Here is a 15,498-nt window from a genome sequence, read left to right as displayed (position 1 = left end):
CCTTATGAGTTCTACTCCTACTGCTGCTCAGGCTTTTGGATAAGATCCATTATAAAAGTTCCTGAGATTTAAAGCCTCCCGAGGTTCCCAGCCTTGTTTGTCACCTTCCCCACACGGAGAATGGTCAGGCTGGTCTAGGCTAGCGGCAGCCACAGGGTGGGGATTCTGTCTTCTCAGCTGAGGCCAGTAGGAGGTTTGGGGAAGAGGACGAGGGAAGCAAAGCTTCTGGGCACAGGCCACTGGCGTGTGTAGAGCACACACTTCTGTGAGGAGTATGAGGAAAAGGAACAGCGCTGCACTGCCTCTGAGCGAGGCTTCGTTGTATTGTGGGGGAGGATGAGCCTGGTGGAAGTCGGAAGGGCTGAAGAGACCACATAGAAGTTGTATTTCTTCCTGTCATCTTTCTGCATATAAAATCAGCTGACCCCAGAATATCTTAAAAAGAGTTCTATACCCCTTTAAAAGTTAGGCTACTTAATTTGTGCACCTCAGTTTTACAATCCGGAATATCAGGGCATTCTGCTTGACTAATCTTCCTCATAAAACTTCAAATTTAAAAGTTTGTGTCCAGGCCAAGGATGTAACTTAGTGGCTCCGTGCCTGCCTAGTACCAATCTCCACTACCAGGGAAAAAAAGTTTCTGTCCAAAACAAGCAGTCTTGTTAGCCTAGCTATTTCTCTTTAAAAACCAGCATGTTGGCTGATTTTAGAACTTGCCTAGCATATCGGCCTTGTGTTCACTCACCAGCACTGAAAAAAAAACCTAAGTCTTTGTTATATTTGCAATGAATACTTTCTACTTTCTAAGTCATCCTACTGCTACTTCCCTCTTTTCTCACAGTTCTAGCAATTTGGTATGCAGTTTTTAGACTCTTCTGTATATTCTCACATTCTGTTGTCTCTGAAGCTCTTATTCACACTAGTGTGTAACAAATTTGGTTTTAAAGTTCTGTGTTGCTAGAATATGTGTGTTGATCTTTACAACTATCCTGAGTTGTATCATTTTAAAATGTTGGGCTCTTTTTTTTTTTTGGTTTTTTTGAGACCGGATCTCACTATGTAGTTGAGACTGACCTGGAACTCAACTATTTAGTCCAGGCTGGTCTTGAACTCACAGCAATCCTCCTGCCTTAGCCTCCTGGGGTTACAGGCATATGCTACCATGCCCGGCAAAATGCTTACATTGTACTTTTTTTTTTTTTGGTACTGGCACTCGAACTCAGGTCTTTGTGCTTGTGAGGCAGGCAGTGGAACCACTGAGCTAAATCCCCAGACCCCTGTCTGTCTTGAAATGGTCTTGCAGTGTAGTTCAGGCTGCCTTGAACTTGGGACGATCCTCTTGCCTCAGACTCCTGAGTGCTGGAATTACAGGCCTACACCACTACACCTGGCCCTTTTGGATCAGGACTATGAGTTATTTTGCTAGGATGGTAGAGCAAATACTTAACCCACCTGTTTTATTCATTCATAAGGCCTCCCTGTAGGTACTTCCTGGCTGGAGTTTCAAGGTGTTCCTTGTCCTTTGTTTACCCTGTGGCACTGAAATGGATTTAAGAATAGCTTATGCTGGGCAGTGGTGCACACCTGTAATCCCAAGCACTGAGGATGCTGAGGCAGGAGGATCACTGTGAGTTTGATATTAGCTTGAGCTACACAGAGCCTGACTCAACCCCACCTCCCAAAAGGCTGGCTTTACAGGCACTAGTGCTTTCTTCCCTATTGCTTCTCAGCCCTTTGGCTAAGGTCAAGTGTGGAGGTGCCCTTTTCCTGTGAAGTCCAGAAACCAGCTGAGTTGAAGGAGCCCAGAGTCTGCAGCCTTACCACCGTGAGTGCAGCAATCTCTGCTAAGCAAGGTCCAGCCTGGTTAGTACTTGAATGGGAAACCACCTGTGATAGCTGGTGCTGTGGGCTTTGTCCTTTCTCCCTGTCTGTGCTGGGTGTGGTGGCAAATGCCTGTGATCTCAGCACTTGCAAGGCTGAGATGGATCACCAAGTTCAGGGGCAGCAAGACCATGTCTCAACCAGAAATCGAACAGTGGAGCCCACAAAGTCTTGTCCTGAGTTCGCGGTTTCAACATTTCACAGAGTAACTCCCAAACAAGCATTTCTTTCAAAGGGTAGGTAATGCGTAGTAACAGTGTTAGCTATATTGTCATGGTAACTACAGATAATAGAAACTCTCTGGAAATTGAAAGGAGGGCTGGGGATTTAACGCAGTGGCGCCGAAGTGCAAGGTCCTGAGTTCAATTTCCAGTACCACACACACAAAGGAAGTAATATATTTTCAAAATAATCCATTCCTCCCTACTAGTATTTTATCAAGTTTGTTGAAATACGGTATTTTGTCTCTAAAGTCAATTTGACATTAGATTCTGCTTTTTAAGATTTGGTCCTGGCTTTGGATGTCATCAATTTTTTGTCCTTCAAGCTCTGTTAAGTGGGGCTCAGGAAGTTCCTGAGTTCTGTGGAGTTGTGTATTGGGTCACAGGAGTGCTGAGAGCAAGGATAGGTCTGTCATGGCTGCCTTGTCTTTCCCCTTCTGTTTCCTTAGAAAAGTCTCACATTTACTTCCAGTTGCGAGCTTGTCTTTTTAAAAAGCCGCTGCTAGCCAACAGTGACATCTAGTGGACAGTGAGTAACGTCTGGTTCTTGGAGGGGCCCAGCTGATCAATGTGGAATATTGGTCCGGTTGAGGACTTGTTTGGCTTGACTAGTCTAGAACAACTATGGAAATGTAGTGTTTAGAGAAAGCGAAGTTCATCCCAGCTGGACCTATAGGTTTTTCATTTCTTGTCTGACTTGGCCATTTAAGTCTTGCTGCATGGGTTAAATTTGAAGACCTCTGTGGGTGTTTAGCTTGAAAGTTATCATTAAGAAGAATTGGTGTAGGTGGTGAGACAGTTTGCTGGCATTCTTGACAACCTGGCAGTCAAAGCAGGCCTGAAGCAATGCCCCAAATTTTTTCCTCCAGTACTGGAAATCTAACTCAGGACCTTGTACTTGCCAGGCAGCTACATCCCTGGCCCTAATTTCTTAGGAAAAGAGCCAACTTGATGTTTGCTTGGGGCCTCCTGGGAAGGGGCTTTGGTGGACTGCAGAATGGTAACGGAAAAACCCTTAGTTATTTACTAGTAAATGCAATAAGAGTGGTTTACAGCCATGTATAGGCAAAGTAATCCCCCGATTTAAATCAGTATAACTCAAATGCAGGCACCAAATATTTAGTGAACACCTATTAGTGAACACTTGTTATCTGCTACTGAAATTATAAAGCAGCGGGTGTAATTGCAGATTTGATGGAAAAGTAACAGGGATTGGAGGATGGGAAAACGCTGTATAGGTAGAGACAAGCCTGAACAAGACTGGAATTAGAAATGAAGGCTGAGGATGTGAATCAGTGGCAGAGCTCTTGCCTGGCAAGTGTGAGGACCTGGACTCAAGTCTCCAGCACTGCCAAAACAAAACAAACAACTGAGCAAACTTCTTTTTCAATAAACTTTTTTCAAATAAACTTTTTCAATAAAATTTTGTTCACTTGACAGTAATGGCTCCTGGCTGACTCCACACCAAAGGGAATGTGTTAAAAGTTAGGAACATGCTGGATGTGGTGGTGCAAGCCTGTAATGCCAGCACCTCAGGAAGCTGAGGCAGGAGGCTCATAAGTTTGATCCCTGCCTCAACAACTTAGTAAGGCTCTGTCTCAGATAAGGGCTGGGATGTAGCTCAGTGCAAAATCCCTGGGTTAATTCCCCAATACTGAAACAAAACTAGGAACATAATATTAGATGACTATGAGAGCTTGATTCAATTGATTTGATTTAATTGAAAAAGTTTTTCAACTCACTTGAAAAGCTCAACTCTCACCTGCTGAAACGTGAATGGAACAAACTAAGTCCTAACAGGTCATATGCATAACTATGGTGGAGCCAGGGATTTAGCTCAGTGGCACTGCCCCTGCCTTGCAAGCCCAAGGTCCTGAGTTCAATCCCCAGTACCAAAAAAAAGTAGACTCTGATGGACCAATGTATCCCTAATTTTGTTCCACAAAACTTCAGTGACTAGGCACAAACAGCAGTTTTCCTCAATTATTTAATTTTGGGAGTACAACTTGCACATTTTAGAGCATATAATTTGTTAGTGGGCTCTAAGCAGGTTTTCTAACACTGAGTTATATCCCAGAAACAAAGTGTACTTTTTTTGGTGGGGTGGGGGGGTACCAGGGATTGAACTCAGGTCGTTGCACTTGCAAGGCAGGTGCCAGAACTACTGAGCTAAATCCCCAGCCCATTTTTTTTTTTTTCTTTTTGTGCCAGCGATTGAACTGGGATCCTTGTGCTTGCAAGGCAGGCACTGAAACCACTAAACTAAATCCCTGGATCTAGATTTTTTTTTTTTTTAATCACTGGACTCTTAAGTGGGCTGAACCACTCTATTTCTCACTGGAGGGAATGTGAAAAATAATGAGTCAAGTTATATAATTCAAAAGATGTGCCAATGTTTTTCAAAGCAAAACATTTATTGGCACAATTTAGATACACATAATGATAATATTCATCACAGGGAACTTGTACATGATACATCTTGATTTTTTCCCCGTTCCCCCACCTCCCTTTGGCCCCTTTCCCCCTCCTTATTTCAAAAGCTTTGTTTCCATTTTTTCCTTCTATTCTCTTTTTTTTTCTTCTCCTTTCTCTCCTTTTTCCCTCCTACCTCCTTTGTCCCCTTCCTCATTTGCACATTTTCTTCCCATTTTCCAATATCTGTTATACATTTTGGTCCTTATTTCCACTTTCAGTTTCTCACACCAGAGAAACAATGGGATATTTAAACGTGTGTCCGATTTATCTCACTTATCAAGGTGCATCCATTTAGCTATAAATAACTCAAGCTCATCCATCTTTATAGCAGAGTAGTACTCTATTGTATACAAAAAAAATCTTTATCCATTCATCTGTTCATGGGCATTTGGGCTGTTTCCAAGATTTAGCTATTACACACTGTGCCACAATAGCCAGGTGTGGTAGTGCACTCCTGTAATCCCAGCATTTGGGAGGCTGAGGCAGGAGGATGGTCTTCAGTTTGAGGACAGTCAGGGCTACATAGTGAGTTCAAAGCCAACCCAAACTACACAGACCCTTTCTCAAAAAACTAAACAAGACAAAAATTGTGCCATTATAGAGATGGGTGTGCATACATTGCTATATAGTATGATGTTTTTAATTCAGGAAAATAGAAGAGCAATAGCTGAGTCAAATGGAATCTCTACTTTTAGTAGAGGAATCACTGATTCCACAGTGGTTGCACCAGTCTACACCCACCAACAGTGGAGAGATGTTCCTTTTTTCCCACAGTCCCACTAGCATTTGTTATTGGTTGATTTTTTTTTTTTTTTTTTTTTAACTGGGGATCAAACTCCGGTCCTTGAGCTTGTGAGGCAGGCACCAGAACCACTGAGCTAAATCCCCAGCCCAACTGGTTGATTTTTTTTATAGCAGCCATTCTTTCTGGAATGAGATGGAATCTGAGTTTTTTTCATTTGCATCTCTCAAATGACCAGTGATGTTGAACATTTTTTCATATATATTCATTTACTATTTCTACTTCATCTGAGGAGTGTCTGTTCATTTCGGATGCCTATTTTTGGATTAGATGTTTACATTTGGGAGGTCTGATTTTTTCTGAATTCTTTATATATTCTAGATATTAGTCGTTGGTCTGAAAAACAGTTGGCAGAATTTTTTCCCCACACTGGATTGTCTCTTAGCTCTGTTGGTGGTTTCTTTTGCTGTGCAAAAGATTTTTAATAAGACAACACCCCAGTTGATTGTGTTATTTCCTGTGTGATCGGGGTTTTGTTCATAAAGTTTTGCCTACTCCTGTGTCTTCCAGAGTTCTACCTATTCTATCGTCCAGCAGATTTAGTGTTTTTGTTAATATTTAGATCTTTCATCCATTCGGATTTGAGTTTAGTGCATGGTGAAAGATAATGGGTCTAATCTTCGACCTGTGGAAAGCCAGTTTTTCCAGCACCATTTGTTAAAGAGGATTTCTTCCAGTGAACGTGTTTGGCTCCTTTGTCAAAGATAATGTGGTCATGTTTGGAGTTGTTTCTGCATTTTCTAATCTGCATCACTGATTCTCAGGTCTGTTCTTGTTTGTTTTGCCAGTACTGCGCTGTTTTTATTGTGGTGGCTTTGTAGTAGAATTTCAAGTCAGGGATTGTGATGCCCCCTGCCTTACCTTTGTTGCCCAATTTGCCTTTACTATTTATTCTAGGTCTCTTCCAAATGAATTTTAGTTTATTTTCTCTAATTCTGTGAAATGTGCTGCTGGAATTTTGACTGGAATTGCTCAATTTTGGAATTATAGCCATTTTCACCGTATTGGTTCTCTCTACCAAAAACAAAAGATATGTTTCCATTTTTGGATATTTCCCTCCATCTCCTTTTTCAGAGTGCTGTAGTTTTCAATGTAGAGGTCTTTTACTTCGTTAGATTAATTCCTAGGAATTTCATTTTTTTGGATGCTATAATGAAAGGTGTGATTTCCCTAATTTCTCTCTCGGTGAGTTTATTATTTGGGTACAGGAAGGCTATTTACTTTTGAGTGTTGACTTTGTATCCATTTACAGTACTGAATTTGGTTATTAAATCTGGAAGTCTTTTGGTGTCTTTGGAGTCTTCTGTTGGAGACTAGGCTCCATAACTCAGATCTCACCGTCTCAAGGTTAATATTATCTTTATTTATCTGTTATTTTTATTTATTTATTTATTTAGTGGTACCAGGGATCAAACTCAGGACCTTGTACCTGTGAGGAAGGCACAATACCACTGAGCTAAATCCCTGGGCCTATTTTTTATAAGTATTATTTTCCTTTATCCCATTCTCCCCTGAAATTCCTCTTCCCTCTCTATGTACAAAAGCTTTGTTTCCATTTGAGGTCAGTGTTATCTTTCCTGATGAAGAACAGGGAAGTATGTGGAAGCCCAAATGCCCCCTGGCTGTGGACAGAAACCTGATAATCTGGGACTCCTGAGGCAAGAGAGCATCAGCTGAGCAAGGTTGTCAGTATACAGGCCTTTGGGCATAGAGAAAACCTGGTTCCTCCTCAGTTTAATAATATTCATGCACCCATTCTCTGTCATCGCTGTTTCATGAAATGTGTGCTACCCTCCCCTGCACTTCTCACTGGCTAATAGAAGTGGGCCAGTTTTGGAGTTTTGAGTCTGTCTGCTAGAAGCAGGTCTCCTCCTGGCCCCCCTATAATATCTTGAAAACTGTCTTTCCTTTTATTCCTTGTCATTGTCTCCAAAAGGCAGCTGAGGGTCTGATCAGCCCTTGGTGGTCTTCTATGTTGAGTATCATATCACCCACAAATAATGATAATTTAACTTTTGCCTTTCCTATCTTTATTTTCTTTCTTTCTCATCTAATTACCCAGCCTAATATTTTCAGAACTATGTTGAATAAGAGTAGTGACAGTGGACATCCTTGTCTTGAGATTTTAAAGTACAAGCTTTCAATTTTTGTCCATTTAGTATATTGTTAGCTGTTGGTCTGTCATAGATGGCTTTTATCAGATTTTCTGTAGGGTTTTTATCATGAATAGGTGTTGGATGTTGTCAAACATTTTTCTGCATCTATTGAGATGATCATACGGTTTCTATCCTTGGCTCTGTTAATATGGTGCATTAAATGTATTGATTTGCATGTGTTGAACGATCCCCGCCTCCCTGGGATTAATCCTACTTGGTCATGGGGTATATATAATCTTCTTGATGATTTGCTGCATTGTTTGTCAGTATCTTAGTGAGGATTTTTGTGTCTGTGTTCATTAGCAAGATTTCCCTGTAGTTCTCATTTTTGGTTGATCCTTCTTTGGATTTGGTATCAGGGTAATGCTTGCTTCCAGGAAGGAATTTTGGTGTACTGCTTCCCTTTCAATTTCATTAAAGAGTTTGAGAAGTACTGGCATTAGGTCTTCTCTAAATTTTTTGAATTCAGCAGTGAATCATCAGGGCCTGGGCTTTTCTTTGTTGGTAGGTTATTTATTTATTTATTTACTTATTTATGTACTGGGGATCAAACCTGGGACCTTGTGCTTGTGAGGCAGGCGGTGGAACCACTGAGTCAAATCCCTGGCCTCTGTAGGTTTTTGATTACATCTTCAATTTCATTGACTGATATTGGTTTCTTTAGAACTTTTATATCTTCTTGGTTCAGCTTTGGAAATTCATATGTATCTAGGAATCTGTCCATTTCTTCTGTGTTTTCCATCTTATTAGAATAGTTTCTCGAAGTAGGTATTGACAATCTTGTGGATTTCTGTAGGATCTGTTGTGATTTAAACCTTTTCATTCCCAATTACATGGTTTTGAGTCTTTTTTTCCTTTGATAAGATGGGCTAACAGTTTGTGAATTTTATTTAATCTTTAAAAAACAATTCTTCAATTCACTGATTTTTTTTTTTTTTCAAAGACAGGTTGTCACTGTGTAGTTGAGGCTGACCTGGAACTCACTGTGTAGCCCAGGCTGGTCTCAAACTCATAGCGATCCTCCTGCCTCAGCCTCCTGAGTGCTGAGATTACAGGCGTGCGCCACCACACCTGGCTAAGTCTTTTTTTTTTGGTACTGGAGATCGAATTTTGGGCCCTTCCACTTGCAAGGCAGGTGGCAAAAACACTGAGCTAAATCCCTGGCCCCCACTGATTTTTTGTATTGTAGTTTTAGCCTCCATTGCATTAGTTTCTGCTCTGATCTGTACAATTTCCTCCTTTGTATGAGCTTTGGGCTTGACTTGCTCTTCTGTTTCTACCATTTTGAGATTCAACAGTAGGTTGTTTATTTGAGCTTGCTCTGTTTTTCTGATGTGGGAATTCACTGCTATACATTTCCCTCATAGGACTGCTTTCATTGCTTCCCAATAGTTCTGGTATGTTGTATTGTCATTTCCATTTAATTTAATTGTAGAAACTGTCTAATGTACTCTAATTTTGTCTGTGACCCATTGGTTGTTCAGGAGGATGCTATTTAGTTTCCATGTGTTTATGAAGTTCTTGTGGTTTCTATTGCCATTGAGTTCTAATTTCATTGCCCTATAGTCTGATAATATGCATGGGATAATTTAAATTCCTTTGCAGTTTACTTAAGCATGTTCTATGAGCTAGTATGTGATCAATTTTGGATAAAGTCCCATGTGGTTTTGTTTTGTTTTTTGTTTGTTTGTTTGAGACAGGGTCTCACTATGTAGTTGAGACTGACCTGAAACTCACTGTATAGCCTAGGGTGGCCTCAGACTCACAGTGATCCTCCTGCCTCTGCCTCCCAAGTGCTGAGATCAAGGTGTGTGCCACCACATCCGGCAAGAATGTGTGTTCTGAGATTGTGGGGTAAAACACTTCTGTATACATCTACTAAGGCCATTTGTTCAAAAGTTTGATTCAGTTCTAATATTTCATTGTTGATTTTTTTCGTCTAGTTTACCTGCCTATTTATGACAGTGGGGTATTGCGGTCCCCCATTACAACTGTATAGTAGTTATTTGATTTCTTATGTCTATTAATTTTTGTTTTATGTAGTTGACTGCACTGCATTTGGTGTGTGTATGTGTGTGTGTGTGTGTGTGTATATATATATATATGTACATACATACACACATACCAAATATATATCATCTCTTCCTCTTGGAGTTTTCCCTTAACAAGTCTGTATTCCCTTTTGATAAATGTTGGCTTGAAGTTCAGTTAGTTTACAGATAGCTGACCCTGCTTATTTCCAGGTTCCTGTTCCATGGAGTATTTTCATCCTTTGACTTTCAGTTCATGTTTTTCTTTTTGAATTAAATGTTTTTTATATGCAGCATATTGTTAGATCTTGCTTTTGGAACAATTCTGCCAATCTGTTTCTTTTGATTGGTGAACTGAGACCATTAACATTGATCATTATAACTGATATGTATTGACTTAAATTTGTCCTGTTGTTGGCTCTTTTTTCCCCCTATTGCTTGCCTTGCCTGGTGGATTCTGTTGGAGTTCATGGAATTGTAGTCTTCATTATCTTTCTAGAATGTATTTCAGAACATTTTGGAGTGCTGGTTTGGTGTTCATGATTTTCCTAAGGTGTTCTTTGTCATGGAAGTATCATTTCTCTATCAGTTTTGAAAGATACTTTGCAGGGTACATCAGTCTAGGTTGGAGGTTGTTTTCTTTTGAGGCTTGAAATACTTCAAGTTTTCCTTGAGGGTTTATGTTGAGAAGTTTGCTGTGATTCTTTTAGGCTTTCCTTTACAGGTGATTTCTTTCTTTTCTCTAACAGCTTTTAATATTCTGTTCTAGCATTGAATTTTTGGAATCTTGACTATTACATGCCTTGGAGTAAATTTTTTTGGACCATAGCTAATTGGAGTTCTATATGCCTCACTTATGTATATGTCCAATTCTTTTTCCATGTTTGAGAAGTTTTCTGCCATTACTTGTGTGAACAGCTTTTTTATGTCATTTGACTGTTGCCTGCTTTTTCATTGACTTTGATCAATTTTGTTATTCTTTGCATCATCTAGCAGCTGCCGGATTGATTTCTCACAGTCTCGTTATTTTTAAGAAATGTTTCATGACTGCTAACCATAATCCTGTCTTATCTGATATTTTTGTTCTCACATTGACTCATTCTGTGTATACTTTCAATGAAATATTTGATCTCCTGCATATTTGTTTGAATCTGTTTTATGGATTCCATTTCTTTCATATGTTGGGTGTTCATGGTTTCTATCATTTTCTTGTTTTGTTTTTTGTTCTTATCTGTACCTGCTCTAGAGTTACTAAGCATGTCTTTCATTATGGTCACCATCTCTAGTTCTGAGAAATTATTTCTGATTTAATTTTTTTCTAGAACCTCATTAATCTGTTTTACTTCTGCTATTACCACTTCAGAGAGTCCATGTGGGTGGCTTTTGGTTACCCCTCATTGATCCTTGGCTTTTCCTTTGGTGAGCTTAGAGTCTGGAGGGGTTGGACCTTGTTTAAATGTCTTTTCATTATTTCTATTGTTTTTAAAAGCTTAATTCCTGGATTGATGCTTGTAAATTGCTTATGATGATTAGCTTTATAGCTAGTATTCAGAACCTTTAGGGAATGACTACTCAAGTGTCTTCCAGGTGAGGCTGTTGCAAGATCCTCTGTCTTCAGTTTATTGGGGATGAGAAGCTGCTGTCTACTCAGTCCAGCCCTGTTTCTCTGGCACTGGCCTATAGTATTTTTTATGACCCTTAGGCAATCTCAGTCTTGGTTTATCAGGAAGAACAACTGATTAGCATAATTATGTCACCTTGGCTAAAGTAATACAATCAGCAATAACAAGAGCATCACAGTCTAGAAGATGACACATTATGGTAAATATTAATTTGCCACCTTTAACTGTATAAAACAATTTGTGATTATATAACAAAATCTAAAATGAACCAGAAAATTATATACAGTAAATAGGCTCTCAATATGGCAATTTTACCGAGGGGAGGAAATTTAGAAGAGGTTAGGGGAAAAAGAAAAATAGTAGAAGAGGAAGAGATTAGAAGCAAGGCTGGAGAACTAGGAAGATCACACAAAATTTGCAAAACAGGAAGAAGACAAGAAGGAAAGAGAAGGAAGAAATAAAAACAAGTATAGAACAAGAATAATAAAATACTAGAAACCATATTCACACTCATATAAAAACAATAGTCAAGGGGACAGGGATTTAGCTCAGTGGTGCCACTGCCTGCCTTGTAAGTGCAAGGTACTGTGTTCAACCCCTAGTACCAAAAATGAGAAAAAACAAAAATGTCCACTTCAAGGTGTGGCTGTTGTCACATCATGAGCAGACAGAGTCCAGACCTGAGTTAATCCCAGCTAGCCAGCTGTAGCTTTATGGCAGGGTAGTGGATAATCTCAGCATGTTTGCACCTTTGCTTCCACTGAAGTTCAGATGGGTTTCTGGCTGTGAGGTTGGAACCTGATTTGTTCAGCCTGCAACATCCATGTACCTCCTATCAGCTCAGTTGTCCCTCTCCAAGATGGCTACTGCCAAATTGCTCTCTTCTGAGTGATGTCTGAATCCATATAACTCACCAGTCACTGCAGTCAGCTATGTCCACTGCTCTGTTCCAGTAATATGTTTCTCTGTGGAGGGCTCCAGGGTTTCCAGTAGTCAGTACATCTGCAGGTTTGAGTAGCTCCTCCCATGCAGTGAGTGCAATCTCCTTCATTGAATTCTTTGCTCTCTCCATGGAGTTCAATTCTTGACTCAGATCATTCTAAGATCTCGAGGACCCACTTCTCTTGTGTTGCTTTATTCCAGCATCTGGACACTAAATCTCAGGGAGGCTGTCTGCGCTGCTCATTCTACCATCTGAGAAAGACAAATTCTTAATGTTCTTAGAATTGGTGTTTTTTTTTATATCCTTCAGCTCACTAGAGTTTTAATTCAAAGACTTGTATAGTCAGTTCAGTTCTAGTGGTTTGTTTTGAACGTGCAAATTTGTTACATGATTAATGTATCTGGGGACTGGAGAATATGAAATTTTACTTATAGGTAACTTCTACAAGAAATGTGAATATAGAAAACTATATCTTCTTATCCAAGTGGCAAAGAAATACACAATACACACGAGTTACTGTCTCTCATGGAGGTAGTATTGAACTTCACCTCACCTTTCCCTTTAACCCCAGATAACCCTCCTCCCACTACTTCACACCAGCTTAAACCACAGACAGCAACCTGAATGACGCCCATTTCCACAAGCAAGGATCAGGTCTTTCTCAGGGTGAAGAGCCTGTATTTGTGGTGTTTTATGTATTTCAAAACATTTACCCGAGTTGGGACATGGGATGTGGTTTATTGGTAGAGCACTTGCCTAAAATGTGCAAGATAATTGGGCTCAACCTTGGTGCTGAAAATAGAACCGGGGTATGTGACTGAAACTCTAGAATGTTAGGCCAGGATACTGTTTTCCTTATTAAGATCTATGGTTTGGGGTCCCCCCGCCTTTTCTTTGGTACCAGGGTTTGAACTCAGGACCTTGCACTTGCAAGGTAGGTGGTAGCACCACTGAGCTAAATCCCTGGCCCTTCTGTGGTTTTTATTGTGGGTCTTTGGACAGTGCAGTGGTTCTGTAGGAACTGAGAGTAACTCTTCTTTCCTAATAACTATATAGGCTAGCCTTCCTCCTTTATATCTGGAATGCATACTTATCAAAATATCAAGTTTCTTATCTGACATAATTTGTGTAAAACAAAAGTGAATCAAAGGTTTTGGCTGAGTTACTATGCATGCCACACATGGGTTACCAATTTGCAGAGAATTAGGAGACAAAATATATGTATTTTTTTCTTTAGGAGACAATTTGATTGGCTGTGAGTTTAAGAAAAGCAACTCAGGGTATCAGTCTTGCAGATGTGAAAATACCAACTGTACTCTAGTATGTAGGGAAAAATGAGACTACACTGTCTTGCCTGTAACATCCTGGAGTGGATCTACTGGACCACCATTTCAATGTATTTGTCTATTTGAACCTTAAGGGCAGTTCCAAAAAGCTCCTTTGTCTCTACTCTTAAGAAACAATTGAGTGATTTTGCAAGTCACTTTTGAAAGCGAGAAATCTCAAACAGCTAATGTTTCCATGGAAAAGGGCTGAAAAGTGATCTGAGAATGTCTACATTTGCTGTCCATTTTTTTTTCTCCTGTTCCTTGAACGACTGCAAATACTATATCTTCTATGAAACATTCCCTAATTTTAAGCAAAATTTTACTTTTCCAAATATTAATTATATTTCACCCTGTATATAGATGGCACAATCCTGAGGGCTTATCATGAGTACCAAATATGTAACAAGTGTTCAATAAATGTTGTTTAGACAATTCTACCTGTGTTGATATGCTCATACATCTATCTTGGGAAGGCATGAGTAGCTAGACAGTGATCTCCATATCTTTGTATGGATATGGGGATTATAGACACCTTGTTTGTCCTACCTTAATCCTTTGTTTCTGTCATCTCTAACAGCGTGACAGAACCTGTGGGGCAATTATTACCCTTACTGTACTGACAGGACCACAATGGCTCTTCTGGGGGGGGGGGGTCAGTTCCATTCCGTTTCTGCCTCATGTTTATTTGTTCACTGACTTCAGCACACCTTTTATCTGTGAAATGGTCAAAAAAGCCATCTGTCATATGAACATACCTTCTGTCGTGCTGGGTGTGGTGGTGCATGCCTTTAATCACAGCATTTGGGTGGCTACGGTATGAGAATCACTGCCAACTCATGGCCAGCCTGAGCTACAACACAGTGAGTCCAAGACCTGCCTAACCCTCCCATAACCAAAAAAAAAGTGGTATATTCCCTCAAAGTAGAGTTGTTTTGACCCCCACATAGAACCCGTGTCCTTGATATATCCTCCATTAGCCCCAGAGCTGACATCTTTTCAGGACAAATCTATCTGCATCGCTAATTTACAGGAAGCTTTTTTTTGGGTAGTGCTTCATGCACTCTGTGTATCACTGAGTTACAACTTCAGCCCACCAAGTACTGACTGAACAGCTGAAGTCAGCTATGAAAGCTCCCTAGCCAAGAGGAAGTCAGTTTTCTACACAGCTGGTAACCTGGACCCTGCCAACATTTCATTAAATCACTCAATTTTCATCAAAAGAATGAGAGTTACTATGGGAACTAATGTACTTTATATACTGCTATTATTACACTCCCCAAGTGGTTTCAAGGCATAACCAGGTAACCAGGGATGTCAGATCTTTTGCAGTTAGAAAAAGTCTGAGTCCTGGTGATAGGACTAGCAGGACATGCAGCATAACCGCAGCAAAGAAATGAACACATCTAAATCCATCAATGAAAGGAATCCATATTTAGGTACAAATGACATCACAAATGAAAACAGGAAGATGTAAATGTTTGACACTTTTCCCTTTATGAAAAATCTTGGATTTTGACATTTTTCAAACTACTCAACACATTTAAGATTTATCATATTACACATTTGAGCTGGGTATGGATTATAAGCCTATAATCCCAGCACTCAGGAGGCTGAGGCAGGAGGATGACTGTAAGTTCCAGGACAGCCCTATCTCAAAAATAAAAAAAACAAAACAAAACAAAAACCCCCCAAAACAAACAAAACCCTACATTTGAAGAACATCAGAGTTAACCAAAAGGATGGAGAGAACAGGGTAAATGGTAAGAGAAATTGCTCTAGTATTATAAGTCAAGTAGCAATCCCCACCTTTCCAAAGTCTACAAATTTACTAGCATAGAAAAATAGCACAGACAGGACATTATTCAGACTATGGATAAAATACTCTCATCAGGAGGGTTTGCTCTAAAAGAGGCCAAGCTTCCAAGTTCAAAATTCCTTAGCTTCAGCTGTACTGAACGGGTTGTAGTATGGTTAAATGGTAGCAATAGTGAGAGAAGCAAAAGCCTTTGGGAGAAAACCACATTCTTTGAGCTCCTAGCA

The sequence above is a fragment of the Fukomys damarensis genome, unplaced genomic scaffold, assembly GCF_012274545.1.
Source record: "Fukomys damarensis isolate Sample0158 unplaced genomic scaffold, DMR_v1.0_HiC HiC_scaffold_20, whole genome shotgun sequence".
In the NCBI taxonomy this organism is placed as follows: Eukaryota; Metazoa; Chordata; class Mammalia; order Rodentia; family Bathyergidae; genus Fukomys; species Fukomys damarensis.
Note: the sequence above shows the minus strand (reverse complement) of the source record.